General features: G+C 35.2%; 1 protein-coding gene and 1 long non-coding RNA gene across 3 annotated transcripts in view; one reads left to right on the plus strand and one right to left on the minus strand.

Moving 5' to 3' along the window:
* Nucleotides 1-18,834, plus strand: part of MIB1 (MIB E3 ubiquitin protein ligase 1) — a 168,144-nt gene that overhangs the window by 92,530 nt on the left and 56,780 nt on the right.
* On the minus strand, nt 2,622-9,297 carry LOC122737058. Of its 2 annotated transcripts, XR_006354231.1 has the most exons (5): nt 9,181-9,297; nt 8,847-8,925; nt 8,532-8,653; nt 7,115-7,322; nt 2,622-6,878 (listed from the first exon to the last, which is right to left on the minus strand). It is a non-coding gene; the product is annotated as an uncharacterized LOC122737058 (long non-coding RNA). The 2 variants fall into 2 exon arrangements; XR_006354230.1 differs by having other exon boundaries at nt 2,622-7,322.

The following is an 18,834-nucleotide window of genomic DNA, read 5'->3' on the forward strand; positions in this document are numbered from 1 at the left end:
TGTAGTGAACTAATTATGAGGAAATGGCCTCTACCAGTTTGGATTGGCACCTGTCTTTCCAAACTCTAGAGAGTCTCCTGGGTTGTTTAGAAGTTGTGACTTGCCCAGGATCATATGTTGGCAGTATGTATCAGAAGAACACAGGGTTTCAGACTCTGAGGCAAGCTTTTTATTTACTGTCATGGCTGCCTCTTTTTCCTTTTTTTTTTTAAACATTCTTTTAAAAAATAAAAAAGTTTGAATTCCAGATTTTTTTTCCCTCCCTCTAGCCTCTCCTACCTGTTGAGAAGCAATATGCTATCAATTATACATCTTTCCTTATTTTAACCTGCTATTTATAGATTGTTTTTCATTATATAGTCTCCTACCTTGAAAAAAAATCAAGCATTTCAGTACTAAAGATAAATGGTGTTACCAGTAGTTTCTTCATTTGTCAGATTGGAATCTAGTCAAGAATACTTATGAGTCATCAAAAGACACATATTAAGACTTACCTGAATTGCCAGCTAAACTTACCAGACATTCTCTTTCCTTCCTCCACAAAGTTATTGTTTTTATTTAACTTTTTTATTGCTAGGAATGGATTGTAATATCTTTATTTTTATAATAATTTAGCTGTAGGAAAACTTAAACTTTAGTCTTCTTAATGTTAAATGATTTTTTTTTCTTTTCTCAGGGATCTAGCTCACCAGAAGCTTTACTGATGTTTAGTACATTTATGATATAGGAGCAGCCTAGCTAGCTATAGAAAAATACCTGAGAAAGGAAATGAAACTGATATCCTATTCTTATTTGATGTCTGCTTTCATCATATGTGTAGACATACAATTAGGATGTGAGCCCTTGAAGACATTGATTTTGTTATTTGTTTACCTAATTCAAAGCACTCTGAGTTCTATAATATGTAAACAAAATAATGGCATTCAGATGGGCTGTTTTCATCAGCTTTCAACTGAAGAGGCCTTGTAAATTGAGGGCAGTGGCAGACTACTCACATGTCCTCCCCATCCTCCTTTTTTCCCAGTGTTTTCCATTACAAAGTGATGGGCATAGAAAAATGAAAAGGTTATGTGAGCATCTGGATGCTGCCCACTTTTCACTAACCTTCATTAATCTTTGAAATACTTGCATCCACTTATTGAATAGTTGTTACCCAGAATTTTTATGGACATTGGAGTAGCAAAGTTGAATGGGCTAGAACACTTAGAATTTGTCCCTTTCTTAAGAATTCCTTCTTGCTTAGAGTGAAACTCGGAGTCTTTTTGTGAAAGAGAAAAGGGGAACATTTGTAAATGATTGCAAAGTTGTGTTTAGCCTTTCCTTTTCCATCACACATTGGAGCTTAAGTATCTTGGTACCAGACTACTGAACACGGTTGTGGGGTATTATGGTGGTTAAGCAGGGCTGGCAGGAATGAACAGAAGGATATTTGGAAGAAACTTAATAGCCCTTTGTCCTTTTAGGCAAAGGGAAGCTGAAATAATGAGAGTCAGTTGGACAGGAGTAGTTGAATAAGGATTCACTATTTTTCTGATTCCTTCTTTCCTCCCCAGCTCTTAACTTAGTCATTTAGCTGTCAGGAGAAGGATATGTTATGTTGAACTTAGAGGAATCTCTGCTTTCAGTAACTGCTATTTCCAAGTAGAAATAATTGTTAGGGGAGAGTTATGTAGGTAAAACCATTTTCTTTATTTTTCTTTGTAAAATGTATGTTTTAGGTAAGGGTTTGAAATAGTGATCGTTTTAAAAACTGCATTTGGAAAAAGAAATTTGTGGTTGTTCCTGGAATCAGATATGTGCTCTAAATAGGGCTGAAGTGTATAGCTATCAGTTTGGGAAATAGTAAATCTGGTAAATTATTTGCATTTTATAGTTTATTAGAACATTTTAGGGATCTTAGAACTAATCCAGTCTAACCTCATCTTAAAGATAAAGATACATTGACCCAAAGGAGTGAGCAGTTTTTCCAGGATCATAAAGCTAGTATGGGGCAAAGCTGAGGCTAGAATCCAGGACTAAAATGACTCCTAGTCCTGTTTTTTCTAGTCTACTATAGATCCTAACTAGATATACTTTATTCTTAGTGCCTCTTTCCCTACCTTCTCCTCACACTCCAGTTTTAATCAAGGTGAATTTTAACTGAGGTGAATAATGGCAGAATTCTCAGATTGATGCTAAATGGGCTAAATTCAGTTTCAGAAATTTTGTTTAACCTCATCTCTAGGCAACCCTTTAAAACTGTATGTTGCTGAGAATGTGCCAACTTGAATTTCCTCACGAAGGCGTTCCATATAACAATGAAATCATATGTCCAGTTCCTATCATTATGTAATACAACCTTTTCTTGATGTAATTTGATATTAAATATATAGTTTTTCTCAAACTCAATTATATGTAATGATGAATAGTGGTTTAGTGTGCCTATAGATTTTTAGGTTGCTCTGTCATAGAAAAGAAGTTTAGTTTTTCTATTATGAAGTATGCCTTCACTTCATTACCATTTATTATCTATGGGGAAATAAATGTTATGCCAAGAATCATGAAATAAGTAAAAGGCTATATTTGAGAAACTTAACAGTCAACATTTATTTTTCATAAAAAATTTTAATAAACATGTTTCTTTATCCTAAAAATCATTCTTTACAAGCATTAGTAACAGAAGTATTATACCTTAAAATACAGTTTGATAAAATATAAAATTCAAATGTTACTGTAAATCATTATCTGTACTATATTTAACCATGTTCTGAAAACCAAACAAGTTGAAAATTAGTTGACATATGTTAATTATATTCTTTATTGAAAGTTTTTGCTTTCTTGTAGTAATCAATGCATAGCTACAGCTGGTTGAAGGGGACCAAATCCATTGAATAGGTGATTTGGTTCCATTTTACCAGCTTTAGCAAAGCATTGTCATGCTTTAGAGTTGTTTGATTTGAAATAGTTTAGTTTCTTGTGTTAATAATCTTTATGAACTTGTACCCCTCTGTAAAATTTAGAAATTAACAAGATAGATCTGTACTTTGTTGAGTTGAGTTGAAAGTCTTCTATTTTAAAGATGACTACTGTTTGAAAGAATCCTTTTACTTCAGTGGAAGAACAGAAGTGGGTGGATTGTTATACTGTTGCTGTTATCTTTTGAACAACTTCATATAATTTATAAACACAGAAAGTAACTCATTTTAAAAGTGGCTGCAACTAGAATAACATATCATTCTTAATTTAAATCTTTGGGCAGTAAACCAGATTGCTTAATCAGTGAAAACTGATGTCTGTATATTTGAAGTGGGGATAAGTACTGTTCTTGATTTCAACAGGTCACACCTTTTCTATCACTATTGCTTTTTTTAGTCTTAAACTGTTATGGACCAATAGCAAGTTGCTGAAAGGGGGTGGAGAAGAATGAGAATGGCCTTGAAGTACTTCTGCCCTTTGGTTTATAAATAGATCATACGTATATTAAAAGTATTGTTTGAGCCTATGTGGGTGAAAGGAACCACCATATATGCCAGTGTATTTTTTCACCTCATATCACTTACGTAATGTTGCTAACCTTACACAGATAGCTAGTTAGACTTTGCTTAGAATAATAATTTGATTTCCTCAGTTAGTCATATTGGTACAGATAGACTAATTTTGAAAACAAGTCACCTCATCCCATCTTACAAGCAAAATGAAGTTTTGGTCAAGGGTAATTTTTTACCTTCACCAAAATCTCTGTTACTTCATTTTATTGTAGAGGTGACCCTGGATTTTTTCAAGGCTGGGCCTGTGGAATATATACCCTGGTAGATCCTGCCATGCTGGTGAGGCATTGGAAAACAGGTCTAGTTTTGGACTCTGTAATCTGACAACCAGCCTAACTAATTTTGGAGAGGCTTATCACTAGGTTGACCCCTGGCATACAGGGATTGTGATTCGTTTTAATTCAAAGAGAACCCTGACTGAAGAAATCTCAGTATTAAAGAAATAATGTCTTGAGAAAATATAAAGCTATATTCATTTGAACAAGTAGAATTTTGCTATTTCATGTTAGCATAGTGATGACAATTTAGAAAATCTAACATAGTTTACATTTGGATTTGGCTTGACAAGGGGCAGAGTATCAGAGTTTGTCTTCTGAAGTATTACTGTGTGAAGTTAAAGGCCCGATTTAAAAAACAGCCTAAAAGGAGCATAAGTTAGAGGAGTCATAGAGAGCTTCAGCAGAATTTTTTATTGTTCCTCTTTTGTCTGGCCAGAGGCAGTTAAGGAACAAAGAGAGGGGGTCAGTATTAGTTCAGACTACTTTTGTCAAGTATACTCTGCATCTGTCGGTAGATAAGTATAATGTTGCTGAAGATATTTATGTAAATATATTCTTTACACCATGTATTCTAATAGAAACATAGCAGGTGTCAGGTTGCCTGGACTTAAGCACTGATGATAACCTTAAAATGGGCTTCTATTTTTATCAGTTATATGGGAACTACTTAGCAGATCCAGCTGCTCAAGTGTGCTTTTGGATGTCAGTTCAGTTTCATATACTGGCCATATCGGGGCAAAAAGAGGCCATGGAAAAAAAGAAACACATAGTACAGCATTTGATAATGTCAGCATCTGTTATCCCTGTCAGGGAGACAGTTGAAATGTTTGAGTTACAACAGTGTCAGCAGATGCCCAGAGTTTAGTGTGTACTCAGTTAAAAATGAACAGCTGATCTAAGTGATAGATGTGACATTTTAGAATGACTGAATATACTCTTAGGTATGTTAAGTTGAGCTAGTATGCAATAGTATCAATATATACTTCTACCTTTTGTAATTGGCCAGCTATCATTTTGTTTCAAAGTATCATGATCTTAATATGAAATTATAAGAGATAATAGGTCATTGATATGTTTTCAGTAATTTAAAAAAATAAATTTTAGAATGTATAGAGTAATTTATCTGTAAAGTATTCATTACAAAATTTAAGGGGATAATCATAACAAAGTAGAGTATTGGAGAACACAGGAGAAACCACCAACTACTGTTGAGAATTTCTAAAAGTTAATACTTATCAAGTAACATAAAATTCTTTAAAAACTATTATCAAGAGATGAACATTAGCTTATTTTTGAGGGAATTATTTTTAGGAAAAACCATTCCTGGAAATATTTTTGAAATATGTGAAATATATTTCATTCGTACATATGATTTTCCTCAATCAAACTGAAAAGATTTTTAGTCTCTCAAACATTACAAAGTCAGTTTCATGTTCTCTGTAGGTTACAGTTGTAATTTATGATTTTTCTATTGCTTGCTTGACCAATTAAATTAATGGGTAGAAAGAAAATTAACTTTGGCCAACTTTTAGGCATTTCTATATGACTTCTGACACAAAAAAGAACACTCAATATTAAAAAGCCAACATAACCCAAACAAAATCCCACACTTCAGGTAAGATCTTCCTAGCTATCCAAGGTAAAGTAGTATCACTTGAGTGTGGCTGTCTCATTTAAGGGCTGTCTAGCAAACAAACTGAACTGAAACAAAATGAAGATACCTCTAAGTTTTCTGTGCATTTGTCACTTATTAATTTTATGGCCTTAATAGGGTTTATTTTATTCATTTTGATAGGCATTTAGGATATTTTTCTCCCATTATCTCCCCCCTCCCCCATAGATCTTATTCATAACAACTGATGGTTTTAGTGCTACAAATAGTGGGTCTTTAGCATTTATAATAAATTTAATTATAACACTGTACCTTACAAATAGGGAATAGTTTGGTATCTATGTTAGTTAATCCAGTTTGGCTTAAATATAGTGATTGGGATAAAACAAAGCTCAAAGATATATAGTAAAATGACCCCCCAAAACCCTCATTCCTCTTTTTAAATTCAAGATTCTATTGGTAGTAGTAATATTATTATTATTTATTTATTTATTTTTTTTTTTAGTGAGGCAATTGGGGTTAAGTGACTTGCCCAGGGTCACACAGCTAGTAAGTGTTAAGTGTCTGAGGCTGGATTTGAATTTAGGTACTCCTGGCTCCAGGGCTGGTGCTCTATCCACTGTGCCACCTAGCTGCCCCAGTAGTAATTTTATGATTAGCAGCTGTATCCTAGAAATTATTGGATTATCATTTTCTATGCTAAAATCTGCCATTTCAGTTTATTCAATCTAAACAGTCAACAAAACATTTCAAGTGTGGATTTGATTAATGATCTAACAGACTTAAAAGGGTAAAGGTGCTTTTTCTTTGGGGGGGCAGAGATGGGGAGAAAGGGCTCACTGTTAATCACTAATCTTTTAGAATTGAAACTATAGCTGTGACTGATTGTCAAGACTACCCAAAAAAAGCCTTTTCATGAAAAATTTCTCCAACTATTTGTAGGTCAGATTTCAACAGCTATTTATTTTGAGTATTTTGCTAACATTTTTGAGTGAGTAAACCCTTTTTTGGTATGCCAGAATTTGATAAATCAAAAAATTTTATTGTGACATACCTAAATTAAAATGTAATAGTTGAATCAAAACATTGGCAAATACCAGATGTGAAAGTAAACTGTGTTTTCGTTCTCTCTGTGCTAAGATGACTTTCTCTTTTTGGGCTCTCAAATTTTAGTCACCTGAATCACTCTGAATCTTTCTTGTTTTAAAAAGGATTTAAAAAGAGAAAGGAACCAAAATACTCATACTTTTCTTTACCGTTTTTTCAACAGAAATCTTTCTTTCTTCACATAAATACCGTCAGTGTCTTTGGAATTGAATATGTTGTTTCACATTTTGTTGTGGCAATACTAAAAAATGTCCTCATTCTTGCCAGGTTAATTTGCTACATGAAGGTCATTCCAAAAGAAATGCTGCTTGTTCCCGTCGCAGTCTAGGTCTTTCCCCCTTGGTGGTTTATCACCTACCAAAAATACATACTTCTTTACATTCCATAGCATTGTATGTTCATATGGGTACATAAAGAAGTATGTGCTCTGAGTAGGTCTAGACAGTTGTCAGATAAACCTGAAATATTTAATTTTCCCTATTCCTTTATCATTAGACTAACATTGAACTTGCTCATTATTTACAAAAATGGTGTACTTACTTGCACATATTACTTTTTCAACAAGGACTGAACTTTATAGTGTCATTTACCTGCAGATTTGGAATTAAGGCTTACTACACTTCATTGTTCTTGCTGGTCATAGTCATTTCCAAACATATCTGTTGCTCTTCATCCTGGTTTGGCCAAATTTGTGTGATTCATTGACCTGATGAAGTTGTGCAGGGTATATTTTTGTAATTGGAAAGGTTTCATCTTGTCTTCTCAGCAGAATTCTTTCATGACTTGTGCTTCTGAATTCTAAAAGCAGGTAGTCCAGTGGAAAATAAGTTTTTCATAAACCATATCCTAGTAAAAATTTCCCGCTTTATCCAATTAATACTTTTTTCTAATGTAGATTTTATAATTTATAAGCAATAAAATCTGTCCAAAGTGCTTTAAGCCCTTTTTTTTTCAAAAGAATGACTGTGTTTAAAGAGAAAAGAAATCTTATTGTAAGTTTTAAGCTACCAGTAGGCCATAGGTCACAAGTGGTAGATAATGCTTATCTGATGTTTTTATTGTCATTGTTAATCACTAAATGTATTTACTCAAAGTTTCATGCCATTTTCTAGGATGAATAAAAATTAATAATCAGATCTAAAATATTTATCTAGTTGCTACTCAGTTAAAAGTTTTCCTTTTTAAAAAACCTCTTTATGAACATGCTAGAACAATTGAACAGTAAACTAAGTATATGAGTAAGGGCCAACTTAAAAGAACTGAAAAGTTTTGGGATAGGACCAGCCCAGTTTTAGCATGTGCATTTGTCAGACATGAAAGTAAATTATAATAAGAGAGGACTTAATTCTTATAACATGGAAGACTTAATTGCAAATAAAGTATCATAGGAAATTCTGTAGTTAAAAGAAGGCCAGGGAAAGTGAATTTCCTGCAGCCCATGACAAAAAGCTAGTGCAGCTGATAGAGAGCAAATCAGAATGTAGCTGTAGATAGCCCAATACTACAAGGAGAAACAGCAATGCAGTATTAGAATTACAGCATGCACATTCTGAGTTTAAACTAGATTATCTTTATGGCTATTCAGCATCTTTAAAAAAATCTCATGATTATATTTCTTAGTGGCTTGAATCTTGAAATAATTAATAATTTTAAAGATAATATATCTAAAAATAGGATATAATTTACTGGGATAACAAAATGCTACACTACACAGCCATTACCAAGAATAAAGCTTTAATTTTAGTAATTAATAAATGGCAGGAATTTACACTTACTAGATAACATCTTTCAAATAAGTTCTCTGGCATGTTATATTGGGCTGCTTTTTCAAAGCCTCCTTTTTACACTACTAAGGCTTTGTACTTGAACTCTAAAATTAAACTGTGCCCAGATAGATAGTAATTAATCAATAGAAGCAACCATCTAGTAAACCATAGGTAAGCATGCAGAAAGTCAAAGGAATCCTTAAAAGTACAGAATAACATAGGCCTTGTGGTGCTCTGTTACCTGTAAGCTTAGTATCATGCAGCATTTGCAGTTGGAGGAGAGGTAATGACCTAGAGAGACAGACCCATCAGCAGCAGCCATCTCATCCTGAGTGTTCGTTCACTCTATTCGCTGATTCAGCTCTTCATTACATGGGAGGGGGGAGGTAAGGAGGAAGTGTCGGTGAATATAGTACCTCACCTTCTTAAATAGATAAAACTTAACATCTCCCGCCCCCCTCCCTCCCCCCAAAACTAGTGTCCATAGTAAAATTTAATCATCATTGGCTATCTTTCTTGGAATGTCAAATTACTAATACTGCGTATAAATGAGTACCTTGTGCTTGCTGGACCGAAAGTTAAGGATGCTAGAATGTCCAAGGAAGATGAACCTAGCTCATTTCTCTGATGAAGAGCTCCGGAAAAGGAAAAAAAGTTGCAGAGGAAATTACTTTATAATTTTTAAAAGGCAAAAAAAGCAAACCTCGACCCCCCACCCCCCAAAGCAAACAGCAAATCACCCCCCCCCCATTATCCTACCCCCAACACAATGTATTGGATTCTTCTGGCTTCTTAAAAAGTACACTGCATCTTTTCTTGCTTGAGGTTTTGCTTTTGTTTTGTTTTGAGTTTCCAAGATTAAAGGGTAGGCAGATCTGTATTGAAGCTACCTTTTCATCTCCAGAGGTCAAGTCTGCAAGCGAGGTCAGGACTTCCACATGGACACTACAGAGGCTAACCATATTTCCCACTCAGAAGGTTTGAGCTCAACTGTTACAGCTTTATAGGCAGCTAAGCATTTAAAACATGCACTCCCAGGCAAACGGGCTCTCTTGTGCCTCTCTCTTCCCTGACCATATTTAGTCAACCATAGCAAAAAATAGTCTCTCAGCTGTCGATTGTCGATCCAGAAGCTGAGGAAGCCTCTATCTTGCTTTCTGCCTATTGATTGTTCATCCTGCAGTCCCAACACACTGCTTTGCCATTTGTCCTGCTATTTTTTTTTTTAGCACTGCCAAATAAAGCGGTCTCTCATGTTTCCACTTATATTTCCCAGATTTTCACTGAGCTTGCGCTGTTACTAGTAAAGCCTGATGCTGCTGTCACTATACTTAGAAGCACTGCAGAGCAAAAAGGCAAAGAGAAAAGAAACACATCACCTTGGCTAGAGTAGCAAGACAATCTTTAAACACATATGGAACAAGAAATACTCCTTCACTGTCACAACATGTTTTATATTCTTACTTTTTTTGGTAGTGACAAGTGTCAGAGTAATATATAATAAAGCTATAGGCCTGAGTAGTTGTAGTTAACTGTTCTACATATGTTTTTCAATTATATGATTTAATCCTATTATATTTGAATAGATTATAGATAAGATGGTAAAATAATTTATATAGTGGAGGAAGGAAGAATTCATTAAGAAAAAAGTGTTTTTTTCATATAATATCTTTGGAGACTAATGAAATTAACCTTAATTTAAATATGTAGAATTATAATTCATAAGTAGCTTGTATTTAGTGGGGGTTTTTTGGTTTTGTTTTGTTTCGTTTTGAAAACCCAGCTAATTCTTTTTCATGGAACAGTCCATTAAGTGTACATTTACATTGAAATGAAGTATCAAAGTATGTGCAGAATATATTTTAAAATGAATAAATGTACTATTATATTTAAATATAAAATAATTGTTTCCTTCAGGAAGAGTTTGAAGCATTTTAATGACTCTTTTTCATTTAAAACTCAAAATAAAACATTAATATTATAGCTTCTTCCACCACAAAGACCAAATAACCTACAACTTTATGGGGTAGGATATAACTCTTGAATGCAATGCTTATGTACTAAATGTTGGCTGCATATACAGAATTTTCTTTTATAATTTTATACACACACTCATATTCAGTCACTCTTAACAAGGAGAAGGCAGAATACTAATATTAAGTTTAATAACTCTGTGAGAAAAAAAGCATTTCAGTACCATATTAAAAAAAACACAACCAAACTACAAACCTAGAAAACCAACTGCATCTTTCCTTTATTAGTAGTTTTTCTCAGAAGTATCATTCAAGAGAAGAACCCAGAAAAAAATTATAGTCACTTTTCTAGGCTCATTCTGGCATAGGACAAATTTGTCCTTGAGACTCTGCCTTTACAGGGTTAGTACCTTCGAGGTCATCTGGTATAATTCCCTCATTTTACAGATGAGCCTAGAGGTTAAATGATTTGCCCAAGGTCAAACAGCTGTTTTGTGGCAGAGCCAGGACTAGAATTCTGTTTATATTGTTGGAGGTTCATTTGAAATAGTTTAAGGGTTTCCATAATACCACATTACCTCTTTGCAGTTTCTGCTATCTGGTTGTTTATTTGTTCATATCAGATATGAACAAACTACACATATAGTATAAATAAATAAAAATTTTCAGGGTTTAGGGGGTTCGGGATTTCCAAAGTGTTGAAATGCCATGTTTATGGATTATTTATAAAATCTGTCCTTGCTACCTAGATGATGTCTATCACAGTGCCTAGTGCAATGATCTGTAGATCATAGTCACTTAGTGAGTAGTGTTGATAAATTAGAAGAAAGGTAAAGAAAGTAACTATGATCATATAGAAGGAAATAGGTAGTTACTTCCTGTGTGCCTACTATAGTAGTGGTGGTGGCAGTGCTTGGCCATTTATGATGATTAGTTTTCGTGGTGGGTTGTTCCCACCAAGGAGTGGAAAGCTTGGTGGATAGTTACATGATCTGTCTTTTCCTTTATTTTCTAGAAGAGGCAGCATGGTCAAACCTCAGAGATTTTATATATGTATATGAAGCTATGAACACTGCTTTCTTTCATGGACTTGAAAAGGATCACCTTTAGTACAGGATATAAAAATGAGTTCTTATTGCTTGCTGTCTTGGAGAGGGGGGAAAGAGGGAGAAAAATTTGAAACTAGAAATCTTATAAAAACAAATGTTGAAAACTATCTCTACATGTAACTAGAAAATAATAAAATACTTTTATGATTTAAAAATGAGTTCTGGTACTGAAAAAAAGCTGGATCATTAGAGTGGTTGTAGGGAGCAATAGTGGCAGTTCTGTGATCTACCATCATTAAATTCTGGCAATAGGGGCTGGCTTGATGAAAGGTAAGTAGCAGGGTAAGATCATACCTGTTTTTTTGTGAGCCAGTGTGCTGTTGCTACCATTCAGCAATTTCTCTTTTTTAAATTTTTTTTTTAGTGAGGCAATTGGGGTTAAGTGACTTGCTCAGGGTCACACAGCTAGTAAGTATTAAGTGTTTGAGGCCCGATTTGAACTCAGGTACTCCCGACTCCAGGGCCAGTGCTCTATCTACTGCACCATCTAGCTGCCCCTTCAGCAGTTTCTCTTTAGGACAAAAATCACATACCTACTAAATAGCTAATATGGGGCTAGGGATTTTCAGTCTGGGTAAAGTTAGAGACAAATAACTTGTTCATAAGAAAGAGAACTTTTGCCTTTGGGACCGAGAAGGTAATTTTTCATTTGGATGTGAAAGAATGACTTATTTTGATAGGCAGAAATTTGAAAGGACATTTTGTGTGAAGGAACACTTTCCAATCTTAATAGTATTTTTTTCCAGTTACATATAAAGATAGTTTTCAACATTTGTTTTTATAATATTTTGAGTTCCAAATTTTTCTCTCTCCATCTCTTCCCTTCCCCCTCCTCAAGACAGAAGGCAATATGTATAATCACATTAAACATTTCTGCATTAGTCACGTGAAAAAAGAATCAGAACAAAAGGGAAAAACCTCAAAAAAGGAAAAAAAAGTAGAAACAGTATGGTTCAATCTGCATTCAGCACAGTTGTTTTTTCTAGATGCGGAGAGCATTTTCCATCATGAGTCATTGGCATTGTCTTGAGTCATTGTATTGCTAAGAAGAGAGCGCTAAGTCTATCACAGTTGATCATTGCACAGTGTTGCTGTGTACAGTATTCTCCTGGTTCTGCTGACTTCACTCAGTGTCATTCCACTTAAGTCTTTCCAGGTTTTTCTGAAATATTCCTGCTCATCATTTCTTCTAGCATGATAGTATTCCATTACATTCATATACCACAACTTGTTCGGCCATTCCCCAATTGATGGGCATCTGCTTGATTTCCAATTGTTTGCCACCACAAAGAGAGCTGTTAGAAATATTTTTGTACATGTGGGTCCTTTTCCCTTTTTTATAATCTCTTTGGGATACAGACCTAGTAGTGGTATTACTGGATCAAAGGATATGCACCGCTCCCTAGCCCTTTGGGCATAGTTAGGATATGCACCGCTCCCTAGCCCTTTGGGCATAGAAGGAAGCAGGACAAGTTGTAGTAGTCTTACTTTTCAGATGAGGAAGAAACAAGTTCACAGAACTTGAGTGATTTGCTCTGGTCTCATTCAGTGAGCTTCCTTGCTTTCCTGACTTTTTTGTAGGCTTTATTTGCTTTGAACCTCTTTTGTCTTTTGTGACTTGTATAATACAGCATTAATTTTGTCTTACCAATTTAGGAATTTTTGATGTTTTAACTGATAATAGCTAGTATTTTTCTTTATAACCTTAAGTAGGTTCTCAGTCAATCAGTTAGTCTCAATCAATTCCAAATCAATCTTCAGGTGGGATGTCTGCCAAATCCCATTATTTTCTCACATAGGAAATAAAACATAATGAATACAATAGATATTTACCAATTTACCTTGATCCACTGTACGCACCACCATGCTGCCTCCTTTTTGGTTAAAGTGTCTGTGTCTGAAAAGTTATGATTTTGAAAAATAATAGAAGAAACACTGTAAGAGACTTTTTTTCTCCCAAGATCCCTAGCTAAGATCCTTTCTATTGTCATTTCTCCCACTTCCCAGTGCAATGCATCTATTTTGAGGGAAGAAACTGTTTTGTTTTTGCCCTTGGCAAATTCCTTGGCAGGAATTGGGTGAGACTAACTGATTGACTGAGAACCTACTTAAGGTTGATTAAATCAAGACCACACCTGGCCAGCCCTGAGTGGGGTGTTGTTCTCAGAGGCTGTGGACTACGACATCAACAAGGTGAGGCTGGCTCCCTGGGTCTGGCGTTTTTTCATTTGAGGACTTTGGGTTGGTGGCAGAGAGAAGAAAGGAGATAGGCTTTTCTTGCTTTACTTTCTGTACTCCATGTGTTCTCTTTACTCTTTAATAAATGTTTAATGCCAAAAACTGGTGCTGACATTTCTACCTTATAAGTAAAAGGTAGCTAGTTCTCCCTCCCCCCACACACTGGGCATAGAAACAAGGTGACCACATATTAGATTTTAAATATCACACCTACTAAAGTAAACAAATATTTAAAATATTTTAAAATCCCACTTTCAAATGTTTGCTTCTGATTATAAGTGAGTACTATCTGTTGGTTAAAAAGAAGTTTGTAGGTATTGTTCTTAGAATCGTTTGCTTAGTGCTTAGTTGCTGTACTTGCACAGGTATCTCCTTTTGGTGATTCAAAGGGTGCCACAAGGCCCAGCCTGCTCCATGATTTCTTTTTCTCTTCCTTCCTCCTTCATGGTCTACTTCTTTGCTTATAATTCAGACATTTTGTTATTTTCTATTGATATTCATCTGAATTAGTAAGAGATTTACTATATCCTCTTTAAAAGAGAGTGTAAACTCCTCAAGTTGGAGTCATAAATTTAAAAGTTGGAAGTGACAGTGGAGGTCTCTTAGTCCAGTGCCCTATCTTTCCCCTTTTACAGGTGAGCTTGTGGCCTGGAGAGATTGTTATTTGCCTATCATCCCATAGATAAAAGTAACAGAGCCAGGATTTAATAAACCCAGGTCTTTGGTCTCGAAAACCAGTTCTTTTCCCGCTATTACCCTCTCCTTCATGCAGAAATTGAAACCGTGTGTGTGTGTGTGTGTGTGTGTGTGTGTGTGTAGTGTCTGAGGCTGAATCCAGAGCCAGTGCTCTATCCACTGCGCCACCTAGCTGCCCCGACACCCAATATATTTCAATTTACATGTTGCACCCTCTTGGTAGAATGTAAGCCCCTTGATGGCAGACTTTTGGGGGTAGCTTGGGAATCTACTTATACTTCATTATCACCTCGTAGAGGACCTTGTATGTGTTTGAGGATTTTATTTTTGTTTTTATCATTATCCAAATATTTTGGGATTTAAAAAAATTTATTTTTAGTTCTGAATTCTTTCCCTTCTTCCAGCCCCTCCCAACCCATTGAAAAGGAAAGAAATGTGATGCCCATTATACAAATCATGCAAAATGTATTTCCACATTAGCCATGTTTACATAGGTGTTTAAAAATATTTGAACAAGAGAAAGGAATTGACATTGGTCTGCTAATTTCAACATTATTTTATGTAATAATGAGACATTGATAAGTTCTTAGTGATTGTCATGATTAAAGCTTCTTTGGGGGTAAATAATTAGGATGGGAAAAGAAACTGAATTTTGAGAAAAAATACCAGTGTATTTAATAGTGTCAAGTGTTCCTATAATGATTTAACTTTAGAAAATGATAGAACATTATGTTACAGAAATAACATTAGTCTTGGAGTCAAAGTTCAAGTTCCTCCTTTAGTGTAGAGTAGCTATATGATCCATGAGAATTAGGGGATATTAATGCTTTCATTACCTACCTTCAAAAATTGCTATGCAGAAACTACTTCATAAATGATAAATGGTATATAAATTCGGTTACTATCATTACTAGTATCACTAATAATAATAGTAATAATGATATAGACCATCCCTGTTTTCCCCTCAAAATTTTTTCCTTTGAAATTTTTCTAAACATATTTTTCTGACATTCCAGTTTTGCTTTTTTTTAAAAGCCCAACAGTTTTTATTCTATGCATAATTGTTCTGAATCATGACATCCAAGGGAAAAAAAATTGAATACCATCATTGAATAAGTTATACATTCTGAGTCAGCATCTACCCCACCCCCCCCCCCTTCCCACCTGTCTTAATCTCTCCTTCACTACTGGCTTCTTTCCTACTGCCTACATACTCAGGTTTCCCTCATCCTAAAAAAAAACTGTTCCCAGTTTATGACCAAACAAGAGATAGAGAATATTATGAAATGCAAAATGGATGATTTTGATTACATTAAATTAAAAAGGTTTTGTGCAAACAGAAGCAATGTATCCAAAATTAGAAGGGATGCAGAAAGCTGGGAAACAATTTTTATGGCTAGTACTTCTGATAAAGGTCTCATTTCTAAAATATATAGGGAACTAAATCAAATTTATAAGAATCCAAGTCATTCCCCAATTAGGAAATGGTCAAAGGATATGAACAGGCAGTTTTCTGATGAAGAAATCAAAGCTATCTATTCCCATATGAAAAAATGCTCTAAATCACTGTTGATTAGAGAAATGCAAATTAAAACAACTCTGAGGTACCACCTGACACCTATCAGATTGGCTAATATGGCAAAAAAAAGGGAAAATAATAAATGTTGGAGAAGCTGTGGGAAAATTGGAACACTAATGCATTGTTGGTGGAGCTGTGAACTGATCCAACCATTCTGGAGAGCAATCTGGAATTATGCCCAAAGGGATATAAAGCTGTGCATACCTTTTGACCTGGCAATACCACTTTTGGGTCTTTTTCCCAAAGAGATCACAAAAAAGGGAAAAGGACCCACATGTACAAAAATATTTATAGCTGCTCTTTTTGTGGTGGCAAGGAATTGGAAATTGAGGGGTTGCCCATCAATTGGGGAGTGGCTGAACAAGTTGTGGTATACGAATGTAATGGAATTCTATTGTGCTGTAAGAAACGATGAGCAGGAGTTCAGAGAAACCTGGAAGGACTTGCATGAACTGATGATGATTGAGATGAGCAGAACCAGAAGAACATTGTACACAGTATCATCAACATTGTGTGTTGATCAGCTGTGATGGACTAGATTCTTCTCACCAATTCAATGGTATAGGAGAGTTCCAGGGGGACTCATGATGAAAGGGGATTTCCAAATCCAGGGGGAAAAAAAAAAAGAACTGTGGAGTATGGATGCTGATTGAACAATATTATTTCTTTTGTTTTGGGGGCTGTTGTTTTTCTATTTTGAGGTTTTTCCTTATTGCTCTGATTCTTCTCTTATAACATGACTAATGCAGAAATATGTTTAATGTTATTTTATATATATATATATATATATATATATATATATATATATATATGATTACCTGGTGTGTCTAGGGGAGGGGGGAGGGAGGGAGGGAGAAAAATTTGAAATTGGAAATACAAATGTTGAAAACTCTCTTTACATGTAACTGGAAAAAAATAAATTAACTTTTATCAGAAAAAAAAAACAAAAAACTGTTCCCTTGACCTTGATACCCTCATGCCATGATACTATATATTTAGTCCCTTTAAATGATAAACTCGGAGACTTGTCCTTTCTCCTGCCTCTACTTTAAGATTACTTTTTTCAATTATCAAGGATTTATTTTTTCCTCCCTTCTACCTTGACCCCTCCCCGAAGAAATCTAAAACCCTTCTAATGAATAAGCATAATTAATCAAAACAAGCTGCCATATTAGCCATATCCAAACTGTATATTTATTTCTGCATATTAGTCCATCACTTCTCTGTCAGGAGGTAGGTGACATTCTCCATAATCTATTCTCTATATTCATGCTCACTTCCTTCTCTTTGGTATGTAGATTTAGTAATGGTTGCTGGGTCAAAGGGTTTGCACAGTTTAGTAGTATTTGGAGAATAGTTCCATATTGCTTTCCAAAATGGCTGTATCAATTTACCAACAGTGCATCAGTGTTCCTTTTTTCCTGAAACCCCACATACATAATGTCATTTTTCCTTTTTTGTCAACTTTGCCAATTTGATGGGTATAGAGTAGAATCTAAAAATTGTTTTAATAAATCTCTCAATTCGTGGTTTTGGAGCATTCCTCATATGGCTGTAGGTAACTTGGATTTCTTCCCCTGAGAATATCTTGTTCCTGTCTTTTGACTCTGCCTCTTTTTTTTTTTTTTTTAATTTAAAAAATTTTGGGGGCAGCTAGGTGGCATAGTGGATAGAGCACCGGCCCTGGATTCAGGAGTACCTGAGTTCAATCACTAAAAAAAAAAATTTTTTTTTTTGGTGGGGCAATGGGGGTTAAGTGACTTGCCCAAGGTCACACAGCTAGTAAGTGTCAACTGTCTGAGGCCGGATTTGAACTCAGGTACTCCTGAGTCCAGAGCTGATGCTCTATCCACTGCGCCACCTAGCTGCCCCCGCCTCTATTTTTTTAATAACATCCACTCCTCAGTCCATTGCAATATAGCTTCCAGCCCTACCAGGTTGCTCTTTGGAGAGATCCAGTTCTCTCCAAAGTTACCAATGACCTCTAGGGATAAAAGCAATTACTTTAAGATATTTTATTGATGCATTTTAAAAATAAGAATAACACACATGTCACTGACTTTCCTTTTTGCCCATCCCCCGAAACCCAAAAAACCAACAATGACTTTTTCTCACTTCATTCTCCTTGCTACTATTTGCCACCTTGTATTGCATGATATTTTCTCCCTTGTCTTCTAAGGCAATCTTCTCTCCTGCTTCTTTTTCTATTTGTCTTGCTGTTCCTTATCAGTTTCTCATGTTGGTTTCTTCTCCTTCAGACTCCAAAGTATGGATGTCTCTCAAGGCTTTGACCTTGTCCTCTTATGTCCCTTGACTATGTGGTCCACTTCTATGATTTTACTTGTAATTAATTTGTAGATAACTAAAGAACTTGAGTTCAGTCCTGCATCTCACCTCTATCTACCTTTTACCTGGAAGTCTTGTTAACACTAGAATCTTGCCTTTTTTTAAAGCTAAACTCATCTTTGCCCAAAATTTTCCCTTTCTCTCATTGATTTTTTTTTTTTTTTTTGGTGAGGCAATTGGGGTTAAGTGACTTGCCCAGGGTCACACAGCTAGTAAGTGTTAAGTGTCTGAGGCCGGATTTGAACTCAGGTACTCCTGACTCCAGGGCCGGTACTCTATCCACTGCGCCATCTAGCTGCCCCTCTCATTGAATTTTGATGGAACTTTATCACTTGGGCTTAAAAACTGAGAAGCTTTTAACTTTTCTCTTTTGTTTACACCTCACATCAAAATAGGGTTAAATTTTCTCTCTTCTCGCTCTGTAGCATTATTATTTTGCCTCTTCCTTGATATTTTTACAGGTTCCACCTTAGTTTTAGTTCCTTTTTACTTCTCACCTGGAGTATTGTAATGACTAATACGTTATCTCAGTGTGTCAGTTTTCCCCCCTTCCAATCTGGCCTTGTCATTTCCCAGATCAAAAACTTTCAGTGTTTCTCTTTT

The sequence above is a fragment of the Dromiciops gliroides genome, chromosome 1, assembly GCF_019393635.1.
Source record: "Dromiciops gliroides isolate mDroGli1 chromosome 1, mDroGli1.pri, whole genome shotgun sequence".
NCBI lineage: Eukaryota > Metazoa > Chordata > Mammalia > Microbiotheria > Microbiotheriidae > Dromiciops > Dromiciops gliroides.